This window comes from Phoxinus phoxinus (genome assembly GCF_949152265.1).
Source record: "Phoxinus phoxinus genome assembly, chromosome: 9".
Classification (NCBI taxonomy): Eukaryota; Metazoa; Chordata; class Actinopteri; order Cypriniformes; family Leuciscidae; genus Phoxinus; species Phoxinus phoxinus.
Window position 1 is genome coordinate 29669247 of NC_136884.1, and position 25650 is coordinate 29694896.

General features: G+C 46.2%; 1 long non-coding RNA gene across 1 annotated transcript; it reads left to right on the forward strand.

The window, feature by feature from the left end:
- The first annotated feature begins 22274 nt into the window (after window positions 1–22274).
- LOC307004268 lies at window positions 22275–24517 on the forward strand. Its single transcript, XR_013798963.1, has 3 exons — window positions 22275–22494; window positions 24114–24270; window positions 24424–24517. It is a non-coding gene; the product is annotated as an uncharacterized lncRNA (long non-coding RNA).
- The last annotated feature ends 1133 nt before the right edge of the window (window positions 24518–25650 follow it).

Below are 25650 nucleotides of genomic sequence, written 5' to 3' on the forward strand. Positions count from 1 at the left end.
TAAGAAAACAAAACCTAATAAAAATAAAAGTCAATGATCATGACACAAACACATTTTAATCCTCAGTGTTGTCACCATCCAGGGCTTTCTGTGGCCTCTATAAGGTCCAGGGATTCTGCTTCCTCAGCTGGATCCCGGGATTTTGCGGCCTCAGTTGTATCCACGGCCTCAAGTTTCAGCACACGATGATGTATATGCTGGACTTTTAATGTAATTGGCAGGTGCTGTACCAAGTCATTTATATTGGCTTGGTACAGCATAGTCTTCTAGTTCACTGTCCAAAAGGATGAGCATATTATCATCTTCGGACACTCCAATAATGGTCAGCACTAAAATAAATAAAAAATATCCACACTTAGGGTTAAGGTTAGTGTTACAGTTAGATTATTATAAACAGTAAACATTTATTGATTACGATTCACAAGATCTCTATGCTTGCATTTTACTTATTATTATGTGTTTTATTAATGACTGTTTACTTGTCTTTGATAACCTTTGAAATGTGTTTACCTTGACAGTCGTATAGTTGGAGGAGTCAAATTTGCCTTCTCCATTGGGTCGAAGGTTTGCCCTTATGTGGCTGACCTCCACCCCCGACGTACATGTCCGTCAATGCCTCTTCTCTCCATAAAGTGACCTCCAGAAGTTTCGTTCCAGACCTCAAAGAAAGGTCAAGGAGGGGATACTGAGCCCGAGTCATCCTGGCCACTTGCACCTGGAAAATAACAGCCCAGTCTCACAGATGAGAGTGTTTCTCAGTCCTGGTCCAGGTATCCCCAACACTGAATATTTTGAATGTATTCCCAATCCAGGTTAATTCACCTAAATGTGTATCTGTTAGGGTACTCTAGGACTGTGATTGAGAAACACAGGTACAATAGCTTACATTTACCTAGGTTAAGTAAACCAGGATAATGTACTAGATATTCAATTGTGCTTTTAAATTCACTCACTTTCTCAATATTTCCCCGCAGACTCGGGTACCCAGGGCTTGTGAAGATCTCCTGTTCTTCCCCGGTTACAAATGGGAAAGGATGACAGAGGACCTCCTTAGCAGCTCTCTCTGCCTCCTCGGTTATGTCAAGTGGAGATGTTTTAAATTTCCTGCTAGACCTGTTTACAAATATACACTGCCGGCCATATTTTTTTGAGAGGGTGACATTTTTTATGACATAGGACCCACCCTCTTCAAACTCTGGGTCACTTCCATTTTTTTATGAGGTGTACCATGTCTGTCCATCTGTCAGGGCTGATAGTGTTGTCACCTTGTATGCTCCAACATCAATGATATTGTCGTTGTAGACGAAATTTAAAGCCTTTTGGCTCCTGCGGCTATCCACACACTTCACTTTTAGCGGTGCTTGCCGACTGTAGGGGGTTGCCATCCTAAGAATAATAATAAAAAAAGGTATGGTTATAACTTTCATAATGTTTTCAATGACTTTCTAAAAAATGAAAATATCATGACACATAACCTGTATATATACCAAGAAATATGGAAAGAAAAATATATCAATAGTAATAATGTTATATTACTGTAATTTATGGCATAATATTTTTTTCGTTTTCTTTATATTGTGTCATTTAATTTGTGTAATTATCTCTTTTTTTTTTACTTCATATTTCACAGGAATTTATTTATTTATTCATGTAGTTCCCTTTCGTTGTCACTTCGAGTTACGTCGAATGACGACGAATGGGGTTCGCTTAGAAGCCTATCCTCTTCGAACAGTAATAAAACGAGCCAATGGCAAGCAAATGCCATGGGTCTGCTGAATTTGCATAGCATAACTCCGCCCCACCATGTGGGTATAAAGGAAGTGAGCTGGCAACATATGTCACAGGTCGAGGTGGGCCAAGCCAGACTGCACCCACCCCTGGACCAGGATCACCCTGAGGAGCGTGTCAAAGGAGGAGGCAGGAGACAGGAATAAAAATAATGACAAGCTTTATTTAATATATAAAAGTAATTTGAAAATCCTAATCTAAAATCCTCTTCCTTCCTCGTCCCAGGAATCCAAGGCGACACCATGGTAAGTGATAGACCGGTGGGTATCACAGGCGAGTGGGTGGGTCAGGCTCACTTCCTTCTGGCGCTGGTGCCAAACTCACAGTGGTAAGTACTGAACAGGTGGGGATCACAGGTGAGTAGATGGGTCAGGGCTCACTTCCCTCTGGCGCTGGTGCCAAACTCACAGTGGTAAGTACTGAACAGGTGGGTATCACAGGTGAGTAGATGGTCAGGCTCACTTCCTTCTGGCACTGGTGCCAACTCCCAGTGGTAAGTGACAAACAGGTGGGTATCACAGGTGAGTAGGTGGATCAGGGCTCACTTTCTCCTGGCACTAGTACCAGACTCACAGTGGTAAGTGACGAACACCACACAAGGGGCCTCCGGGCCACAGCAACCTCAGGGTCGTCGGCGGAGCAGAACTCTCTTTGAACAGGCCGGACCAAGACCTCCAGCAGAGATGTACAGTTCTCACGTGGGTTGTAAAGGGCGGGCACTTCGCACCATACAGGTGGGTTTCAGGGCTGCAGCAGACTCAAGTCGCAAGCTGAGCGGGGCTTTCGCTGGAACAGACGGAATCAACACTTCAAAATAGAGGTGAACAGCTCTCACATGGGTGGCAGGAGACAGTCACAAGCTGAGCAGGGCTTTCACTGGGACAGACAGCATAAAAACTTCAAGCAGAGGTAAACCGTTCTCACGTGTGTTGCAGGGACAGAGTCACAAGCTGAGCGGGCTTTCACTGGAACAGACGGAATCAACACTTCAAATAGAGGTGAACAGCTCTCACATGGGTGGCAGGAGACAGAGTCGCAAGCTGAGCAGGGCTTTCACTGGGACAGACAGCATAATAAAACTTCAAGCAGAGGTAAACAGTTCTCACGTGTGCTGCCGGGGACAGGGTCGCAAGCTGAGCGGGGCTTGCACTGGAACAGACAGCACAAAAACTTCAAGCAGAGATAAACAGTTCTCACGTGTGCTGCCGGGGACAGAGTCGCAAGCTGAGCGGGGCTTTCACTGGAACAGACAGCATAAAAACTTCAAGCAGAGATAAACTGTTCTTATGTGTAGTGTGTACACGGGGGCTTTTCCTTCTGACATCCAACAGGTGACTACAATCGATCTTACTAGGCTCTTATGATGAACGGTAGACCAGCATGACACATGGGGAGTGCACGGCGATAAAAGATAAATCTTCCACACACACACGACAGTCCAACTCCAAACATGCAACGTGATGGGAAACGTCAATTCCAGCACTACAAATCCACTCTTCAAAGTGCAAAATAAGGCCAACACTCACCCAGAGGTCTCGATCTGAAGAGCCGATGATCGTCAGAGTTGGGACAGATGTTGTGAATAATTTCCTCACCACTACAAGCGGGCTTCACTTCGCTGTTTCCAATGGCCAAGGAGGAGGCAAGAGATCGACAAGGAATCAGTATATTTCACTCAGTGCGATGTGTACCACGTGATCCGAGCACTCCAAACCAGTATCCAATTTAGTGTAGAAAACATGCGTTTATGAGTTTCAATTTGTCAATCACTCATCTCACTCTTTTCCAGTCCAGGCGACGAATTCCACTCTTCAAAAACTGCCCTCGGATCCCACAAGCAACACTCCTCTTCTTTCACGATGATCCTTCAGCTGCAACACTCTACAAACATTTCCCAACGGGAGAGAACCACACCAGATCGACGGGGGAAGACAAAGAAACAACAACACAACACGGAGAGAGAACACACAGCCTTCTCTTCCCCTTGTATTTTATCCTCTCCAAACACTGGCGCCACCTCAATCAGACACTCAGAGTGAAGTCCCCACACCTGTTGCCAATCTGCCATTCAGTTGTCATGACGACAGACACACACACAAGCCCGGGGACAGTGTTACACTAAAAGTGCCCCGGCGGGAACACTTCTCTGGTGGGAATAGTTCCGGGGATTATTTGTCACCCCGTGACACATGCAGATATGTTTTCGCTTTCGGAGCCAAGAGCATTCTTCACTCCACAAGCCATTCTAAGATCATCTCTCTTCACTCTTCGAGACGAGCTACTCTTCAGAAGTGTTGGTGTGACGGCGAATTCCAGCGAGCTTCATATTGCCTGCCGATCTGCGCAGTGGTCTGCCAGTCGTGTGTCTCTCCCTGGGCGCTTCAACACTGCTGTTTGAGTTTTATCTCTCTAAAAGAGCTGCACGCGGCGCGTCTTTTTAAAGACGGTTCGCCCGTGTGTTTCTGGGTGCGATACACAGATTAAATCAGCTGATGGGCACGGACGCTGTCTGATGTGTTTGGGCAAACGCACAGACAGCGTTCGTGGATGCGTCATGTTCTCATTGCGGGGACATGACCATCGCAATGTAACGATCGAGACTCGATGACCTCCTCGAGAGAGAGAGTCCCCTCATCCACACCCCGATCTATTCTCTCCGCAAGAGGGAATACTTCGGCTGGTGGCCAGGGTGATCAGAGGCTGCTGTGTGGAACCAACCCGACGATCTATCCTCGGTCCACACACTCCTCTTCACATTGCAACCCGTGTGGTATCCGGATGAGATCGCTGACCAGTCCTGGCCAGAGGTCGCGGGCTGGTCCAGCATTTCATTCGATGCCCCGGCAGATTAAATCTTGTCTATCGCCGCATCACAAGGTGGGCGTGAGTACGCTGGAGAAGACTCGGCTGTGCTGCCTCCTCCGGGTGTGCCAGCATTGCCCGAGTCTGAACCAGAACTCTGCCATGCTTCCCCGGGCAGTCGCGAGCATTTGGGCTTGTGTGGAACCCTCCGCCATGTCCCAAGTGCTTAAGGCTGATGATCGGTTTTTGGGGACGCACCGGCACACGTCGGCCCGCCCCCAATTCCTTTCTTCCTGGACGTGCATGAAGAGGTCATGAGATTACTCAGCGACCTCTTCCGCCTTCTCTGCCCTCGATGAGGTCGCAGCCAGTGGGTACACTGGGGTTCCCCCTATGGAGTGTTCTGTGGCAACACAACTGTGTCCCCACAGCGCCTCCACTGGCGTGGCGGCCCTAAGCACCCACCCGCCCCAAAGCATGTAGGTTTTTTGTCTACTCCGGTGGCAGAGATCTATAGAGCTGCGGGGCTGGCTGCCACCTCACTGCATGCTATGCCCATCCTTCAGGTCTACCAGGCCAGGGGTGCTCATTGCTAATGCACGAGGGTAGGGCTGGTCCAGGGCTCTTCCAAGAGCTGCGTGCCGCCACCGACCTCGCTCTACGGGCGACGAACGTGACCACACGCTCCCTGGGTCAGGTGATGTCCACATATGTGGTCCAGAGACAAAAACTGGCTTAGTCTGGTTGATATGGGCGAGGCTGAGTGAACCCGCTTCCTCAACTCCCCATATCCCAGACTGGCCTCCTCGGCGGCGCAGTGGCTGCCCAGAGCAGACTGAGGCTCTGATCCCGCGGCCAGCTGCTCAGCCGCCGGCTCAGCTGCCTCATTCCGCTCGCCGCCGAGGGCGCCCTCCTGCGACACTCCCTGCCGGCCCTAGCAGCACCCTTCACCCAGGCCGTGCCGTGGAGGTAGTCGCAGGAAGGCGCCCCAGCCCGTACCAGCCCCGCAGCAATGCGGTGCTCCCGTTACGGGCAGCTCAGAGATGGGTTGCAGTTCTTTCTAGGAGGTGGTTGCAGGGCCACTCCTTTCCCCGGTGGAGGGCCGGTGAAAACCTCTTTTTCCAAAGAACTGTCTCTCCCATCTCTGAGCACACAGAGTTCTCGGACGACAGTGCGCGCCACCCTCGGGTCCCGCCACTCTCGCCCTCCTCTGTCACAGAGTTCTCGGATGACAGTGCGCACGCTCACGGGCCTCGCCACTCTCGTCCCCCTCCATCGCCAGATCCCTGCCAGAGCACGCCCCCGTGGAACGCTGGTCCTTCCCTGGCCTCCTCTGGCAGGACGCGGCTAATGACCGTGCCCCCACACCGGGCCGCTATGCCACCCACGTCTGGGCCGGTCATTCCGCTTCGCTGCACCCCCGGGGGGACGTCTGTCGTTCGCATGACCCTGCTGGCACAGTCCGTGGGAGCCTGGTTAGAGCTTCCCCACCTGTTCCGCTGGCTCGCGCGAACCATCAGGCTCGGCTATGCGATGCAGTTCGCACGGTCTCCTCCCCGCTTCAGGGGAGTCCGCTTCACTATGGTCGGTGGCAATGCCCCTGTCATGAGTGCGGAGGTCGCCACCCTGCTGGCGAAGGGTGCGATCGAGACTGTCCCTCCAGCCACAATGAGGTCCGGCTTCTACAGCCCCTACTTCATTGTCCCCAGGAAATCCGGTGGGTTACGGCCAATCCTGGATCTGCGCGTCTTGAACCGTTCCCTTCACAGGCTTCCGTTCAAGAGGCTCATGGCCAAGCGCATTTTCGAATGTGTGCAGCCACAGGATTGGTTTGCAGCGATCGACCTGAAGGACGCCTACTTCATGTCTCCATTTTTTCTCGTCACAGACCGTTCTTGCGGTTTGCTTTCGAGGGGCAGGCATACCAGTACGCAGTTCTCCCATTCGGGTTGGCCCTGTCTCCTCGCGTCTTCACGAAGGTCGTCGAGGTAGCCCTTGTGCCGCTACGGCAGCACGGGGTTCGCATTCTGAATTATCTCGATGACTGGCTAATCCTAGCTCACTCTCGGACCAGGGTTGCGAACACAGGGACCTAGTGCTCCGGCACCTAGCCCGTCTGGGCCTTCGGGTCAACTGGGAGAAGAGCAAACTTTGCCCCGTGCAGAGAATCTCTTTTCTCGGTAGGAAATTCGACTCGGTCGCCATGTGCGCGCAGCTTACGAGCGAGCGCGCGCAGTCACTGCCGACTTGCCTGAGACAATTTGAGGGCAAGAGTGCGGTTCCACTGAAACTTTTTCAGAGGCTCCTGGGGCATATGGCATCTGCAGCTGCGGCAACGCCGCTCGGATTGCTTCATATGAGACCGCTTCAGCACTGGCTTTGCGATCGAGTCCCGAGGTGGGCATGGCGTCAGGGAACGTTCCGAGTACCAGTTACTCCGACCTGCCATCAGACCTTCACCCCGTGGACGAATCTCACTTTCTCGGGCCGGGGTGCCCTTAGAACGAGTTTCCAGGCATGTTGTTGTCTCAACGGATGCCTCCTCCACGGGCTGGGGCGCCATGTGCAATGGACATGCTGCCGCGGGCTCCTGGACAGGACCCCACCGCCTATGGCATGTCAATTGCCTCGAGTTGCTGGCAGTACGTCTCGCTCTGCACCGCTTCCGGGCGCTACTCAAGAACCAGCACGTACTAGTCCCATCAGACAATACCGGTAGCGTACATCAACCGACAAGGTGGTCTACGCTCCCGCCGTATGTCGCAACTCGCCCGCCACCTCCTCATATGGAGTCAGAAGCATCTGAGGTCGCTTCGAGCCATTTATATTCCGGGAGACCTGAACTGTGCAGCCGACGAGCTCTCACGGCTTCAGCCTCTTCCGAGAGAATGGAGACTCCATCCCCTGGCGGTCCAGCTGATTTGGGATCAGTTCGGGGACGCACAGGTAGACCTGTTTGCCTCCCACGACTCGTCCCACTGCGCCCAGTTTTACTCCCTGACCGAGGGCACGCTCGGCACGGACTCTCTGGCGCACAGCTGGCCCCGGGGCCTCCGCAAGTATGCGTTTCCCCAGTGAGCCTTCTTGCACAGACCCTGTGCAAGATCAGGGAGGACGAGGAGCAGGTCATATTGGTTGCGCCGCACTGGCCCACCCGAACCTGGTTCTCCGAACTTGTACTCCTCGCGACAGCTCCTCCCTGGCCAATTCCTCTGAGGAAGGACCCCCTTTCTCAGGGACGGGGCTCCCTTTGGCACCCTCGTCCCGATCTCTGGAACCTCCATGTGTGGCTCCTGGACGGGACGAGGCAGGTTTGAGTACCCTACCACCAGCGGTGGTGGCTACCATCACTTCCGCTAGAGCGTCGTCCACTAGGCATGCCTACGCGTTGAAGTGGAACCTCTTCGTCTCTTGGTGTCTTCTCACTCAGAAGACCCCAGATCATGCCCGATCAGTGTCATGCTTTCCTTCCTGCAGGATGGGTTGGAGCGAGAGCTGTCTCCCTCCACCCTGAAAGTGTATGTTGCCGCTATTGCCGCACATCACGACACAGTCGAAGGTAAGTCCGTGGGAAAGCACGACCTGGTCATCAGGTTCCTGAGAGGAGCAAGGAGACTACATCATCCTCGCCCTCCTCTCGTTCCCTCTTGGGACCTCTCAGTGGTTCTAACTGCCCTGCAGAGTGCTCCCTTTGAGCCTCTGCAATCAGTGGAGCTTAAGTTCCTGTCAATCAAGACAGCGCTCCTGGTTGCATTAGCCTCCATCAAGAGGGTAGGGGACCTGCACGCATTTTCTGTAGACGAAGCGTGCCTGGAATTCGGGCCGGCCTTCTCTCACGTGATCCTGAGACCCCGGCCTGGATATGTGCCCAAGGTTCCCACCACTCCCTTCCGGGACCAGGTGGTGAACCTGCAAGCGCTGCCCCTGGAGGAGGCAGACCCAGCCTTGGCATTGCTCTGTCCAGTACCCGCCCTCTGTGCTTACGTAGACAGAACGCAATGTTTCAGGACCTCAGATCAGCTCCTGTCTGTTATGGTGGGAAGCTGAAGGGAAAGGCTCTCTCCAAGCATAGGTTGTCTCACTGGATAGTGGACACCATTGCTTTGGCTTACCAGCAGCAAGGTCGACCGTGCCCCCTTGGTGTGACGGCCCACTCCACCCGGAGTGTGGCCTTCTCTTGGGCTCTAGCGCATGGCGCCTCGCTAACAGACATCTGCAGAGCTGCAGGCTGGGCGACACCCAACACATTCGCCAGATTCTACAATCTCCAAGTGGAGCCAGTGTCCTCCCGTGTACTCGCTTCAACCAGCCGGTGCTAGGACCCGCTCACGTGTCTTCGCTTGCTCGCCATTCCACTCCACGGACTGGATACGTGCGATATTTCCTCAGGTTAGCCTGATAAGCCCTGAGTTCCTACAGCGCTGTTGACGTCAACGCCAGAGTTATGCCTCCGGCAGCTTTCGCGTTGGCTAGGTGCCACCATGTGCATGGTTCCCCCGCTGGGCGACCCCCACGTGTGTATTTCCACTGTAAGCCTCTCTCGAGCATGTGTCTTTCCCTTGGCAAGCCAGTCTGCCACCCCTGGGGTTGAAATACTCCACCCTACGGGCTGGACACCCCAGTGTTTTCCGTATGCACCCCCCTCCGGGTCATATGTTATTCTTAAGTCCCCCCTTCGGGTGGGCACTGATTGCATATTCCACTGAGATATGCTCCCAGTGTACCTTGGTATTCCTGTGTTAAGTAGGAGTCCTTCGTCCGTGCTAGTCACGACAGGGAGCTCAGACTTACGCAGGGCACTGGAAGACAGCCGAGGTGGCGTGATTGGACTGGGAACCCCATTCGTCGTCATTCGACGTAACTCGAAGTGACAACGAAAGGGAATGTCTCGGTTACGGATGTAACCCTCGTTGTAACGGAGACGTTACGTCTTCCTGCCACTTCCGCTGTACCGCTGGAACAGCCGAGTTCAGCCTTGGCTCCTTCAGCGAAGAAACATATCTGCATGTTGCCAGCTCACTTCCTTTATACCCACATGGTGGGGCGGAGTTATGCTATGCAAATTCAGCAGACCCATGGCATTTGCTTGCCATTGGCTCGTTTTATTACTGTTCGAAGAGGATAGGCTTCTAAGCGAACCCCATTCGTCGTCATTCGACGTAACGTCTCCGTTCCCTACTCAGGGAACGAGGGTTACATCCGTAACCGAGACGTTTTATTTATAGTTTAGATTTATTTATTGAAAGTCAATGATAAAATTTCTAATGCAGTAAAGTTTTACCTCAGAAAATTAACTCAACCTTAGCCATAACGCTATAGACGGCCCCCTTTTCCAATCCCTGACAGAATTTTTTTAATTTAATTTCACAAGAAATGTGAATCAACTTCCAATTAATAAATTAATTGCGTAAATACATTTCTTGTGAAGTAAAAATTTACCTCAGAAAATTACATTTCCTGCCAGGAAGTGGAAAAAGAGCAGCAGCCTCTGACATGATTCATTTTTAAACTTCATACTCTGACAAGATTTCTCTCTTTTTTTTACTTAATATTTCACAGGAATTTATTTATTTATTCATGTTGTTGATTTATATATTGAAAGTCATTAATACAATTTCTAATGAAGCAAAGTTTTACCTCAGAAAATGAAATTTCCTGTCAGCTAAATGCTAACGCTACTTTAAACGCATGTCCATCCATCCATACCCATGTATTATCTGACCTAATTCCCCATTTTGTTTGAGTGTAAACAGGTCGTTGTTGCTGCTGTTGTGTAAGTATTTGAATTTGATTGACATCCTGACAGATTCTCAGCATAGAGCATCACAGTCCCGCCCACAGCCGGTGCCGGAAGTATATATTCAATACAATCTCTCCATAGACAGTTGGGGTATAAGCCATAAAAACTAAGGGTGTCTCGATCGAAATTAAGTCACAATCTCGATCATCGAATTAAAAAATGGAATCGTCGATGCTGCCACGCCCCCATGTCACGTTCGGTCAGCTTGTCAAGCAGAAATAAACACGTGTGTTGAAATGCTGCGAGTCAACCTCCTCTGGGGGCCGCACACCCGACGATAAGCGCCGCGTCTATGACAACTCGAGGTATCGCACACAGTGGACGAGAAGAGCCGCGTCTTTGACAACTCGAGGTATCGCACACAGCGGACGAGAAGCGCCGCGTCTTTGACAACTCGAGGTATCGCACACACCGGACGAGAACGAGAAGCGCCGCGTCTTTGACAACTCGAGGTATCACAATCGCACACACCGGACGAGAAGTGCCGCGACGCGTCTATGACAACTCGAGGTATGTGTTGCGTTTTTGCACGGTAGACTTATCAGTGCAATCATGATCTCCTTGGCTTCCATGATGGCTTTTTTCAAGGAGGAAAACAAAAGTGTCCAAAGGGGTGAAAACCACTTCAAATCGGGTCGTGTGTTCGAGGGTCAGCTTGTGGGTTTTGTAAGGGCCAGCATGAGGGACAAGACCTACAAAGTTGTGGTGAGTTTTGCAGGTAGGTTGGTAACGTTAGTTAGCATTATCATTCACTTTAGATAGGCTACTTTTTATAAGCATTTTATAATGCCACTGTTAAAACAATATTTAGCCTAGGCATACCTATTCATATATTTACTGAACATTTGTGTAATAATTCATGGCAAGTTAATAAACTGAATATGATGGTGGTCCAAGAGCAGACCATGCATCAGACCGGTGGCGTTGTGCACTTTCTGGTTTGCTGACCATCACTTTTTAATTTTCACTTGTGGATATTAAGAAAATACATTAAATGTTATTAAAATTAAGGATGAACTATAACTTCATGAATAAAATGAGTATGGACCTCAACCTGTCCTGTCAGCAGAGTGTCCTGTGTCATAAAGGGCTTTGAAATAAACACACAAACTACACACACATGCTAAACCATCTCATTAAACACAGATTAATGTCTTTTCACAAAAGTTTCTGATGAAATAGAATGGTTAAGACTGAAATTTGGACACATGCTGCTGGCCCGAGAATTTCCGGTTTCTGTGGTAGCACCCCCACACCGGCTGCATAGGTGCACTGGAACAATCCTTCCTAAAACGCATTAAACTTTTGTTTACAAAGATGTGAAACTCACCGAGTGGTCAGGGATGTTCACTGATATGCTCACACAAAAATCGCTGCAAAAGATGCTTTCCAACAGGTTTTATCGTAGTTTTTGTCCAACTCCATTGACTTGTATTGGATGTGCTGTGAGGTACGGTATTACAAATATACAATCATCTGACATTCACCAGCTAACACAAAACGAAATATCTCTACACCTTTCAGCTGTGACAATATTCTAACATGAGATGAAATCAATGAATGAATAAACAAATGAATAACAATGTAAAGTGTGTTGCATCATTTCAGTTTATTTAGAACCATCACATTGATGCATTAAACATATAAATGAAATTGTCACAAATTTGTGAAATAAATAGGAGAAAATTATTTCTCTTCAGGTTTCCACTGGTGACTCGGCCGATGTCACCTCTACCTCCTGTGAATGTCCTCGTGGAGAATATAAATGCAGTCATGCTGCTGCTCTGATGATCTGGGCTGTGCATAACCTGAGCTCCACGGACGTTGAGTGCAGGTGGAAAAAGCCTAGTGGTCCATCAGACACAGTCAAGGCAGTGGAGGAACTTTTCCCTGGATGTAGCTACAAGCCACTGACTCGTTCAGTGACCCCGGAGGACCGCAAGTGGTTGCTGGATCAATTCCAGGGTCGCTTCACGGGGGTTTCCTGGCTGCTCACTCCTGAGCCAGAAACTCAGCAGGGATCCCTTCTTCATCTCTGCAGTCACAGCATTGTAACTGCCAATAAACACCTGGGCAGTGATGCTGTTCTTGCTGCCTTAAAGGTGCCATGTGTCATTGTCTGGCAAAAAAAATCAAGTCATATTTCACATTCCATACCAGATGGGGGCAGTATACCTCACATATCAAAATATGTGATGTAGGATATGGTATTTTATAAATCACACACTATAAATATGATAAAGAAGCAGAAACAGATAGTTGCAGTAAAGTAAGATATTTTAATAAGTTGAAGAAACAATAATGATTTGTGACACACACACACACACGATTTGCGCATTGCCATCATGTGTGTATTACAGGTAACGTTACATTGCTTCCTGATATCACGTGCGCAAACACAAATAACTATTTATATATATATATACTACAGGGCCGTTAAATGCTTGTATCTGATAACCGTGAAGCTCTTGTAATTATTACTTTACCCAACCTCTCCATGTCGAGTGATGCAGTAAACATCAGACAGCGCACGTGAACCGATCATCTCTACTATAGTAAAAAAAGCACGAACACTGTTGAAAGATACAGTAGGCTACAAATGACCTGTTCGCGCCACAAATTGTTCTCCGTCCTTAGCGACCGAGTCATTGAATGTGAAACAGCGGCTGCTGTCGTCAGCGAGCAGCACTCTTCAGACAACGAGGGCGCGCGCGCCGCGCTGATACCTCCGTTTCAGTTTCTCGAACCCGCGCAGTGCGGCGCGGCGGTCAGAACACGGAGACCATTCTGCCCCTAGCTATCCGTGCGAAAGCATGGGGAGCGATCCCGGGCGTGTCAGAATGGGTGCTGAACGTTGTAAAACAGGGCTATGCGCTGCAGTTCGCCCGCCGTCCCCCGCGCTTTCGAGCCCGGACCGTGACGAGCGGTCCTTTTCTTATCTGATCTGATTTGTGCTTCAGAGCGCGGTGGTTGTAGGGGTCTCTTGCCAAAGGCTTCAGCCATCCTTCCGCTCTCTTCCCTGAATTGAAATGAAGTAGTGGGCTCTGTACTTTCCACACGATAGACATCAGGTTCAAGTACGCCCACAAGCCGTGCGAGTTATTCGTGTCGTGTATTGCAGGTTGGCTGGTGGTTATGTGGCCCGCATACCGCCTCCCATGGCCGAAACTGGTATTACAACACCTGTCGGGCCGTGGCTAGAAATGCTAATGCTAATTAAGGTTGATATCTCTGCAGCACTATAACTTGACATTTTTTTAATGACATCATTGCCCTTATTTCTTCTCATTCTTTTGATGCGTGTAGCTCATTTTTTGGATAATTTTACCTCAATTTTTACACATGGCACCTTTAAGGCTGTCCTTGGACCAGATAATGGCCATCCAGACAGCAACAGTGGGCCAAAAGGACAATCACCTCTGGCATGCCCTGCGGAAAGGTCGCCTAACGGCCAGCAATTTTGGGAGCGTGCTGTCCACAAAACGTGCCACCCCTTCCCTCATCAACAGGCTCTGTGGGAACCAGGACCTTTCTGGAGTTTTGGCTGTGCAGTGGGGCATAGTAAATGAAAAAGAGGGTATTTCTGCGTTCGAGGAGGGAACCGGCCTGAAGGTCAGAGGGTCTGGTTTATGGTTGGCTGACTCTGGGATCCTTGGTGCCACCTCTGATGGTCTCGTTGAAGAGACGGGCATTATTGAGGTGAAGTGTCCATACAGATTGAGGGACAGTACCTTTGAGGATGCGGTGAAAGAGAAGAGCTTTTACCTTCACCAGGAAGGTGGCACCTACCACCTGAAAAGGGACCACAGCTACTGGCACCAAGTGCAGGGGCAGCTGCACATTACAGGGAAGACCACATGCCACTTTATCATTTGGACACCTAAGCAGTGCATGATATTGCCAATCTCCCGTGATGACTCCTGGCTGCCTAATTTGGGGATTTTGGAGGCATTTTACAGAGCTCATATGCTCCCACATATTGAGCAGAACTTGTAAATTGTAAATAGTGTATATAATGTAATAGTTCTTACAATCAGTTCCCCTTTGTTCATCCTTGAGGATTTCTTCACAGTTCCGTTCAAACATTTTTGGGGGGCAATGGATCAGCGTTCTCGTCGCGCCTCCTGTCAGTACCTGGTTACAGGGAAGCCAATGATTCAGAACATAAGAAATAAAAACAACTAGCCTCTCAGAATGCAACCCAAAGCGCGTGTGTATGTGTGAGTCGCTGCTCCCCAGCGTCCATTCCTCCGTGTGTGTGTGTGAGAGAGTCGCTGCTCCCCAGCGTCCATTCCTCCGTGTGTGTGTGTGTGAGAGTCGCTGCTCCCCAGCGTCCATTCCTCCGTGTGTGTGTGTGTGAGAGAGAGTCGCTGCTCCCCAGCATCCATTCCTCCGTGTGTGTATGTGTGATACCCCTTTTCCACCAGCAAGAACCAGGTGCTGGTTCAGAGCTAGAGCTATTGCCGGTTCGGAGTTGGTTCTACTGACGGGTCTTCGAAGAACCGGTTTGCCTTTCCACAGGCTAGAGAGCCACAACAGAGCCAGATCTTACGTCACTGTGTATACATCTCATGTTGCCCAGCAACGCTAGCGTGGCAGCGCCAAACAAAAACACACCAGGCTTGTTCGAGATGGTTCGGCTTCTCGCAGACCGATCGCAGTGGCCATGATGTCTTTGAACCAAAGTTCATGTAGAACATAGATAATAGTTAGTACTACATTAGCCACACAGGATGAGCCACATTGAAAAAGCTGACCGAGGTGCAGGTTAGTGTAATTATGACGAAGCTTCATCAGAGTCATCAGGATCTGGTCATCAATTGACAGACATTCTACCTTCCACCCAGCATAGTACACGATAGACTCCTTGAATCGCAACACATAGCCAACAAAGATGTTACAAATTCCATCAGTAGGACCTTTTCATCAAGGATTGATGTAGAGTACCTGGAACATTGATGCATGTCGAATGGGCAGGCTCTCCTGTGTGGGCTGACTCGTGCCGGGCTCCAGGGGCTGACTCGTGCCGGGCTCCAGGGGCTGACACGTGCCGGGCTTCAAGGGCTGACTCGTGCCGGGCTCCAGGGGCTGACTCGTGCCGGGCTCCAGGGGCTGACTCGTGCCGGGCTCCAGGGGCTGACTCGTGTCGGGCTCCAGGGGCTGACTCGTGCCGGGCTCCAGGGGCTGACTCGTGCCGGGCTCCAGGGCCTGACTCGTGCTGTCCTCGACAGGTTCATTGAGACTACGCCCTTGGAACCATGTTGGACCCCTTTCAAGTCCATCTTTAAAATGGCAGCTGCACACTCTGAAGTAGGGATTGGGTGCCCTGTCTGCATGCCTGATTGAACAAAAAAACAATTGTTATTCATACTCATGGTTTACTTACATGCATTAAGGCATAATACAGTTATGCATTAATGCCTAAACAAGTACATGTATGACGAACAAGGGGGAACTATTATTTCAGGACATGTTTCCGGGGGGGGGGGAGCAATTTTAGTGGGACACCGGGACGGTTCTGGGGTTTCCACCGTGTAATGCGTCCGGGCGCGGCGATTAGATGAAGAAATGAGCTGTATCCACCGGGTGGATTATAAAAAGGGCATTCTGGCATGGAGGAAGCAGGACGGAGCGGGAAGGATTGTTGTAGCGTGGAGGCGAGGTTTTATCCTCGGCATCGTGGGAACTGTAAAGTGGACAGTAGGCTCTAGGATTCGTTGAGGTATTGACTGAAATCCTTTTTGTAGCATATTCTTCATAGACGTTCAGATGGGGAGAGAACGCCGGCTGGGGCCACGAGTGGGAGCCTTATTCGCTATGTGATGATGTGGACTGTAGTGCTTAATATGAAGTGGACACGTGTGATTCTTTGACATGCTTTATTATTTGCACAAGTGTGGGTGTACAAATCTGCTTCCCCCGTTGGCCCAGTGGGCGGGTTGTCCATCGCTGTCTACCCTGAAAAGAAATCGAGAGGAGTCGCTGTGAGTAGATCTTTTACCACTGCCTGTTCCGTTATCCATTGTTTGCTTTGGAGATAAGTTGTTGTTTGGAAGTCTCTCACCACAGCTGTTCCATCGTCTGCTGCTGCCTGCTCTAAAGGAAGGTCGCTGTGAGTAAATCTCTTACCACTGCCTGATCCATTATCCACTGCCTGCTCTGGAGATAAGCCGCTGCTTGGAAGTCTCTCACCACAGCTGTCCCATCGTCTGTCGCTGCCTGCTCCAAAGAAAAGTCGCTGTAAGTAGCTCTCTTACCACTGCCTGTTCCGCTTACCTACTGTCTGCCCAGGAGATAGTTCGCTGCTTGGACATATCTTACCACAGCTGTCCCATCGTCTGCCGCTGCCTGCTTTAAAGAGAAGTCGCTGAGATAAGTCGCTGCTTGGAAGTCTCTCACCACAGCTGTACCATCGTCTGCCGCTGCCTGCTCTAAAGAAAAGTCGCTGTGAGTAGCTCTCTTACCACTGCCAGTTCCAGTATCCACTGTCTATTCTGGAGGCGAGTTGCCGCTTGGAAATCTCTCACCGTTGCCCCATCGTCTGCCGCTGTCGGCTTTAAAGAGAAGTTGCTGTGACTAGTTCCCTTACCACTGCCTGTTCAGGAGATAAGTTGCTGCTTGGAAGTATCTTACCCCAGCTGTCCCATCGTCTGCCGCTGCCTGCTCTAAAGAAAAGTCGCTGTGAGTAGCTCTCTTACCACTGCCAGTTCCAGTATCCACTGTCTATTCTGGAGGCGAGTTGCTGCTTGGAAATCTCTCACCGTTCCTCGTCTGCTGTTGTCGGCTTTAAAGAGAAGTTGCTGGACTAGTTCCCTCCCACTGCCTGTTCAGGAGATAAGTTGCTGCTTGGAAGTATCTTTCACCGTTGGGTTAGGTTAGGGTTAGAACACATACTACCTCTTGAGGGAGTTCGATTCTTAATAATCAATCGTCCCAACTGGTCCATCTTTCTCCACCGCACTGAGTCAATGTCAGTGTTGTTTTTGGCAGCCCTTTTAGTTTTAGTCTTAGTCTTTTTGACGAAAATGCTTTTTAGTTTTAGTCACATTATTTTAGTCACTTATAAACTTGATAGTTTCAGTCAAGTTTTAGTCGACGAAAACACAAAAAGGTTTTAGTCAATTTTAGTAAAAAAAAAAAAAAAAAAAGTAGTCTTTAACAAATTAATTTAGGTTAAAAAGTATTGGAAATGGGCTTAGGTTTGACAGGTTGCAGCAAGTGTTGCAATTCATAAAACAACATTTAACCTAAAACCTTTGCATAATAAACTAGACTTTCTGAATAATTCGATTGGTTGGGTCCTTACATGCGCTTCGTGAGGCACACAACGCACACTAGCACACACACGCAAGGTCTCTCGCTCCCTTTCTCTGCTCTGCGCGCACTACACATGCGCGCTCTTGCTCGCTCGATCTAGATTCCGGGAGATTTTAACCAATTTGCGGGCAATTCGTACATTATGGGATTTTTTTCATTATTGTCATAATTATCGTACAAATACGATAAATATCGTATGTCTGGCAACACTGGTTGTTGTTGTGTGGAATCTGGTGCGCGGCAGCCGGGTGGTGGGCGTACAACAACGATTAGAATGCGGCATTGGTGATACTTTTTTTTTAGCTCAAAACAGACCGATTTCACGCAAAATAGGCAGAAATGACATGCATTGTGAACGTCAGACTTATAATAATTTTCGTTCCATCTCGTCTCGTCAACGAAAACGTCTCGTCATGTTTTAGTCACCATAGAGCCATTTTAAGCTAGTCATCGTAACGTTATCGTCATAAAAAAAGGTGCGTCAACGAAATAATTGCGTTATCGTCATCGTTGACGAAAACAACATTGGTCAATGTTCTTGCTCTTACATTTGGCCTTACATGGATCCTCTGTACATCACACACAATAAATGTATTGATTAATAAATTGCAGCTAAATTAAATCGTACTCATTTAATTGTATAGTCTAGTATGCAAATAAATGGCAACAGTTATTTTTATAATTGCATCCGTTTTGAGAATGTGTCTAGTTACATTTATTTATATTTGAGTAAATCAAGTTCATATTTGGGTTCAGATGGGTAACTTAAATCTATGCTCAAAAGCATTTCTCAAGAATATAGCTGTAAAAGTTATTCATTGGAGTCTATTAAATATAACAAAAATTGATATCTCACTAGAAAGGCACCGCAAATGTTCATGCAGCAATGTCCAACATAACATTAACCTATAACAGTTGTTCCCAACATTTTTATGTGACTGTAGCCAAAGTACCTCTTTAGTATCCTAATATTAATTTTACTATGCCTAACTTAACGTTACTTGTCTTGAATTATGGGCCTACAGCTGTTTGTGAAACACTGATCTAAAACGTTAATAAATTGTTATTTTGGCTACCACTCGTTTGGGCTAACATAACGTAGGCTATAGGCTACTCTTCTTTACTTACCTTTTCATGTACTTTGTCTCTTAATTCGGAACTAATTATATCAATTAGCCGACTATCAACATAATCGTCCACGTCTCCAGTGAGTGTAATGTTAGAAACGTTAGGCCCATCAAGAGGAATCTGTTTCTGTAGTCTTTTCCTTCTTGCCATGTCACGTCTACTCTCAGGGTTCTTGACCCTACTCCAGAAATACGCAATATTTTACGTTTGCTTATTTTTAGATGTTGTCTATTCAATATCGTTAAACTGTTTTACCTCTCGGATTAAACTCGCAGTGGTGTGGCCGCTCGCGTCATAGATATGGCCCGCGTAAACCCCACTTCCGGAAAATTAGGATTCAAATGGCACCATTAAAAACTTATTTCCCGTTTCATTGAATATATTAGATTTCCGTTCTTCCAGTATTGTACCAAACATATAAAAAATATATATATAAAAAAACATATGTAGGCTACATTGTACAAAACACATAACAAATAAAATGTAGCTATATCTTACATTTACCTGTGATAAGCGAATAGGTATATTTTATAATTGTTTATACAATTGGAATCATTTAAATTGCGAACTGTCAACGAAACTGCTGGAGTAACATCCTGGCCTGACAACAGATTACTCTGTGGTGTCTTCAGCCTGTTAAATCCTCATTAATTTTTGTTGTTGCTGTAGTTTTTGGTGTTTTATTTAAAGAAGACAACACCCTTACAAAAAAAACACATGAATGTGAACGCACGTGTGAACCATAGGCGTAATTTACGGGGGGATGGGGGGGTTATAACATATCAAATGTGAAATACATTTGGGTTTTTTTCTGTAAGGAGCAGTTTTGCCCTTAGGCCTCTTGCCTAGGAAGAATATATGTGTTGGAGAGAACAGATGTATTCTGTAGCATGTTGGTGGAGTTTTATGCACACCATTGTATTTCAAGATGCTAAATATCTCACTGGTAGAGGAACATGATCCAGAGTAGAGTTTTTCCTCATTCCTCAACTTCTAGAAGACTTTGTTGGCTGTTAGGTTGAGGATTATATAAATTCAAAACAGAACACAACCAATGTGAATACATATGCGGAGTGTCCAAACATAGTGGTTGAAAATATATATACAGGTGCATCTGAAGTCAGCACATGATTGTGGTTGTACTGAACCAGATTGAGAGATAAAAAGTCTCTGCAAATGCTTCTCAGGTTGACATTTCTGTATTAGAAAATCTGTTTTCTAATTTTTTTGAGATACCATATCTTTGATTTCTATAAGCTGCAACAACACACACACACACACACAAAATGGGTTACCCAATTTTTCAGCATAATCAAATTCTAATGTTCAGTTCACGCTTTAAGCGTTATCTTGTTGATAACAAGGTACAAGATGGTCGGAGAGCGATAACATGATTCCTTTGAAGCATATGTCACTAAGAGGTCTGATTCTTTTCACAGCTCATTCAACATGGAAGACTTAAGTCAGAACATATATGGGATGATTACATATATTCACACTTAACAACTGTGATGGAATTCACAGGGACCCTAACTACAATTTGCACTGCATGAGATCCCTGGCATAGTATAGTAAGAACACTTACAAATATGAAATGTGTCCCCTCCAACATCTCATTTAGTCCTACGCCCCAGTGGCAGTTCTAGAACATTTCAACTGGGGGGGCCAAGCTGGGGCCAGTTGTACTGGCCGGTTGTAACCTAACCTTAAAGGGGTCATGACATGAGAAACCAAATTTGCCTTGATCTTTTGGTATATAAGAGGTCTTTGTACCATTAAAACGTCCTGCAAGTTTCATAGCTTAAGACGTCCTCCCCATTATAAACGAATAATTTATTTAATCAAGCTCTAAATACAGCTCGTTCTGGATCCATGGTAAGAAGTGACGTCACGGTACGAAGTGACGTACCAGCGTTTGCATACGACCGCCTCCGGCACAAGACAACTACGCTTAAAGTGCAAGGTAACTACGCTCATTTCGTATCAATGTCGCGCACGCGCCGCGCGCCTCACAAGTGTTCAGTCGACGGACGGACAGCGAGTGGGTCTGTGTACAGGGATATTACGATGCCACGCAGATGTGCTGTTACTGGCTGTGGACAAACAACATCTTTGAATACGCTGCGAAAGATCCAGACGACAGGGAAAAATGGATGCACTTTATTTGTCCCAGTCACGGCAGTGGTAGAGAACAAATCCCGAAATGATGCTGCCTTTGCCAGAAAACTGTTGCTCAAATATAAGTCCGTGCCGACTATTCTGGGCTCAACAACGACGACGCAAACTGTAAGTAATGTATTTAAAACTGTAAACTACTTTTTAAATACGCTGAATCCGCACAGGTTCTGGCTGGGGGCGTTAACAATTGATGCATAGGCACTGACGTTAGCCAATCACAACAGTGGGGGTTAGCACTGAACTCTTAAAGGGGAAACACCCCCAAAACAGACTGTTTGAATCAGAGGATGAGAAACAGGGTGGGAAAAGGACATAAATCACTACATTTTAAAAGTTTTTTGTAAAAAAAACTATAGTAATACTATAATTGCACCTAAGGGAACATAATAATAAAATAAAAAAAAACCATGTCATGACCCCTTTAACTTATCTAACACAAACACACAATGAAACAAATACATACAAGTGGTTGATTCTTAAATACAGTACTTTTTGCTAGAATAATTTTCAAACAATTATTTTCCTTAAAATATTTTTAATCCATTTGTCACTTTATCACTCAATTTAAATTGAGAGTGGAAACAGCTAAAAACGTGCTAATTAACTGTAAGTCTCATTCTGTATTTCAGATTTATTTTACAAGACGACTGATAACTTGTCCAAATTTGCAATTGCTGCAAAAATGACAAAGTATAACATGCATTACACACACAACCAATGGATCTATTTTAAATGTGTGCAACATACTTACATGATTTTGTTAGGATACAGCAATTCTGTTTATTCAGTTCACAATAGAATTAAAAATTCTGATTTAGACGACTTGGATTCGGTTATTGTGAACGCACTCAAGTCGGACGTTAAAGATGACAATTTCAGAACTACGCTTAGAATAGCCTGGCTAACGTCAGACATCGTGCGCGCAAGGCAGCAGCAGCATAGCCTATAGGAAAACTCCAGATATACACTCAATGTCAATGGGAACCCAGGCTACTTAAACTACGCCTACGCGCATTAATACTGATTCGAGGATTTTAGCGGGAGGCCTTGGCGGGAATCAATTATTGTGACATCACTCGTCTGGACCAGAGTGCATTCTCGCCCATCGTGACTGCAGACGATCGCGAAAACAATCGATCAACCGAACATTAAGAAGTAAGTACAATAGTTCTACATCTCGACACCCTGCTTTACTGATATTGGGGTCCGGAAGGTCGGGGCATTTTTTTTATTTGTTTTTATTAAAAGCTATGTGTATTTATCCTGGTATGCCGGGAGGTAAGAACCAACGTCAGTGTGTTGCTTGCCAGCATTTAATTTATGTTGCATGCAAAAAATGCCCTCAATGCAAAGCACAGCAGCCTTACAAGAAAAGACTGACTGAGGCCAGAACCAAGTTTGCAGCTCAGAAGTCTGAATATGTAAAAAACATAAAGAAGAACTGTAACCAAACCCATGTGCTAGAGTCAAGCTTCAAAGTGGTAAGTGGTGCATACTAATAAGAATGCAATTTACTGTAAAGTTTGACTTTTTGAATTAAGATTATTCTGAACATTTTTAATCTGCATTGTATGTAAGTATACTTACACTGAAAAAAAGGAAAGCTGGGTTGTGAGATTGACATACAAATATTATGTTTGATTTACATAACTATATTGTGTTAAACACCAAAATACAATAACTGTTAAACACAATATAGTTATGTTAATCAAACATAATATTTTTATGTTAATCTGCAACCGTCCATTTTTTCAGTGTAGCCTACCCACATTTATTTTTTACCCAAATACTCTTAGTAGGTGAACTCACATGTTGTGAAATATCAGTATTACTGTTCATTTTTATTAAACATTTAGCTACTCTAAACCTGTGATATGTATATTTAAATCACTGTACTTGACTTTATTAGGTGCATTCAGTTTCAACAAAATAATGAACTCTTGGGGTTTACATTGTATAGGCTAGCTGTATCATAGCCTGATCTCACCCCAAGGTGTACATCTAACATAATGTTGTGTTTATTTTTCTATAGAAAATAAAATTAAGTGTGCCAAGGTGGCATGTAATAGGTACGCCTAACTTTTTTGTGTTTGATATAAACTAATATCATAACTTTTTATTTATTTATTTTTGTATAGAATTTCCTCTCTTCTCAATTCCATGTTCCAAATCCTGCCTTGTCTGCCGCTTCGCTACTACTTGTAGTCTGTGGGATGACAAGGGGCACGCACATGGTTCATCCAACCATTATGTCGCTTGAACCAACAACTTTTTCCTCACTGTTCACCTTTATTCGGATCATGCACAGAATGTTGACGTCAGAGATCTCAAACCGGTTCCACGGAGGGCCTAGTGTATGCTGGTTTTTAGTCTTTATCTTCAATTAGTGACCAATTAAGACCTAGACTGCCAGATGATGAGAGATCCTAACCAATTGTTACTGACCTACTCAATCAGTTTTGTACAAGGTAAAAGAGTAAAACCAGCATACACTAGGCCCTCCGTGGAACTGGTTTGAGACATATGGTTAACATTAACCAAATATACTTCAATAAAGGAGTCGCTAGAGAGCGACATGACAGGATAGAGAATCTGATTTAAGTAAACAAAACCCTGGGCACCGCAATGCCAATTCTGCACTGGTTCGTGCAGGCGGGCCAAGGAAAGTCAGACAGTACATGTTAGACTTGAACTTACGACCATCGTGACGCAGACCGTCAATGCAGCGACTTAGCCCACTATGCCACGCAGACCCCTGTACTTACAGTACACTATTATACATTATGTAAACTTTCACCTAATCTTAACCCTAACCTCTGTAAGTTCTTGTCTAACCTTAACCGTTCCCAATATAAAACAATGTCTTTTCTATAGCACACAAAAATGTAATTTGGTGTATGAATAACACATTAATGTACAGTGTAATCCCGTGTTAGCAAGGGGTGAAATCGGGTTGCAGAGCCATATGTCCATTATGGAGATCATATTGCAGCTTTTCATATTCAACGAAGAAATAAGTAATACAATTACTAGTTTGTTACTAGTTTACTAGTGTACTTGCAATGTAATTTACACATATCTTGGTGTGATCACATTTTAGCTGGATCGCCTTGAAGCTGTTGGGTACTACCCCATATTACTTTTGGGGAGGAAAAAACAATCAACATTTACTGCAGATGTCATCAGCAGCATTGGGCTGGATCTTCACGAGGAGCTTGTGGGAAAGCTGAAGGAGGTCTTTGGGTCAATCCTGAAGTGTGAGTTAATGTTCAAAATCGAAACATGTATTTGGTGGTAATTACTGTACATTTATGGTTAATAATTTAATTTAGAATTATTTCATATTTGTGATTTCTAAATGTTCATAATTATTGTCTAAAGTGTTTGTAAAATTGTTTCTGTTTCTTAAGTACACACCCGAAATCTGGAGAAGGAGAAGGTAACGGAAGTTGAAAACAGTATCCTTTGCTAGAGAGTCAGCTGGTCAGGAAGAGGATATGATGCAGCAAGGTACAGACTAGGGCTGCACAATATTGGAAAAAAATTACATTGCGATATTTTTTTTCCCAACGATATATATTGCGATATTGAGAGCCATAACTCCAGGCTCAAGACAATAATTACCATTCCATGATAATAATAATTTCACTAGTATGCAAGCTTCATTACAAGTGACAAAAAGGTCACTTAATATTTTATTCCAAAATTAGAACATTTCTGTAAACACAAAAGCAGAACACATTTTTAAATAAAACAGCAGCTTTACACCAACCCCCTGATTGGTTTACAACAATATAACTTAAAATAAATATATTTTTTATAAAATAACTTAAGCATTTTGGTTCACAATCTTTTAAGTCAACTTTTCTTAGCCAAAGTACCAAAGTAAAGCAGTGTTGGTGTTGGTCATCATAATCATATGAAATAAACAAAATGATATAAAACTTTAATATATTTTGTATTAAATCTTCTAAACAGATTAGAGAACATGTTTCTGTAAACAGAAAAGCAGAACACATTTAAACAGCAGCTTTACACCATACCGCCTGTCAGCGTCGCCGCTCCACGCGCATCAAGAGCTGAGGGAGCACCAAAAAAATAGCCTAATGAAAAATCAATAATTCTAATGCCGATATTATTTCAGTATAGAAATACAGACATCCCAAGTCTCCCGCATATTGATAGCGGCTCACTGATGCCCGCAAATTAGTTAAAATCTACAGAATCTAGAGCGAGCGCGCCCGCGAGACAGAGACTGTGCTCCAAACCGCGCAGCGCGTGCACGGCAGAGAGGGAGAGAGAGCAAGAGACTGCGGCGCGCGTGCCTCATGAAGCGCATGTAATATCCATGTAATATCTCCCGCTGGTGCTACTGTGCTACTACCCTTCACATCGCATGTTCCGGCGATGTGACTATCGCTCACTCGCACATCGTGATGTCGATGTTAAAACCGAATATCGTTCAGCCCTAGTACAGACTGTTTTCCGGTCAACGCCCCACTGACGTAGAAAGGGATGTTCAAAAATGCAGGCCACGGTGAAAAAGTGTTTGTCTCATCTCAACACAGGACAATCACAGCTGGTCAGGAACAGTCAGGTACAAATTCAAAATATTCCTGAAGATTCCCACGTCAGGA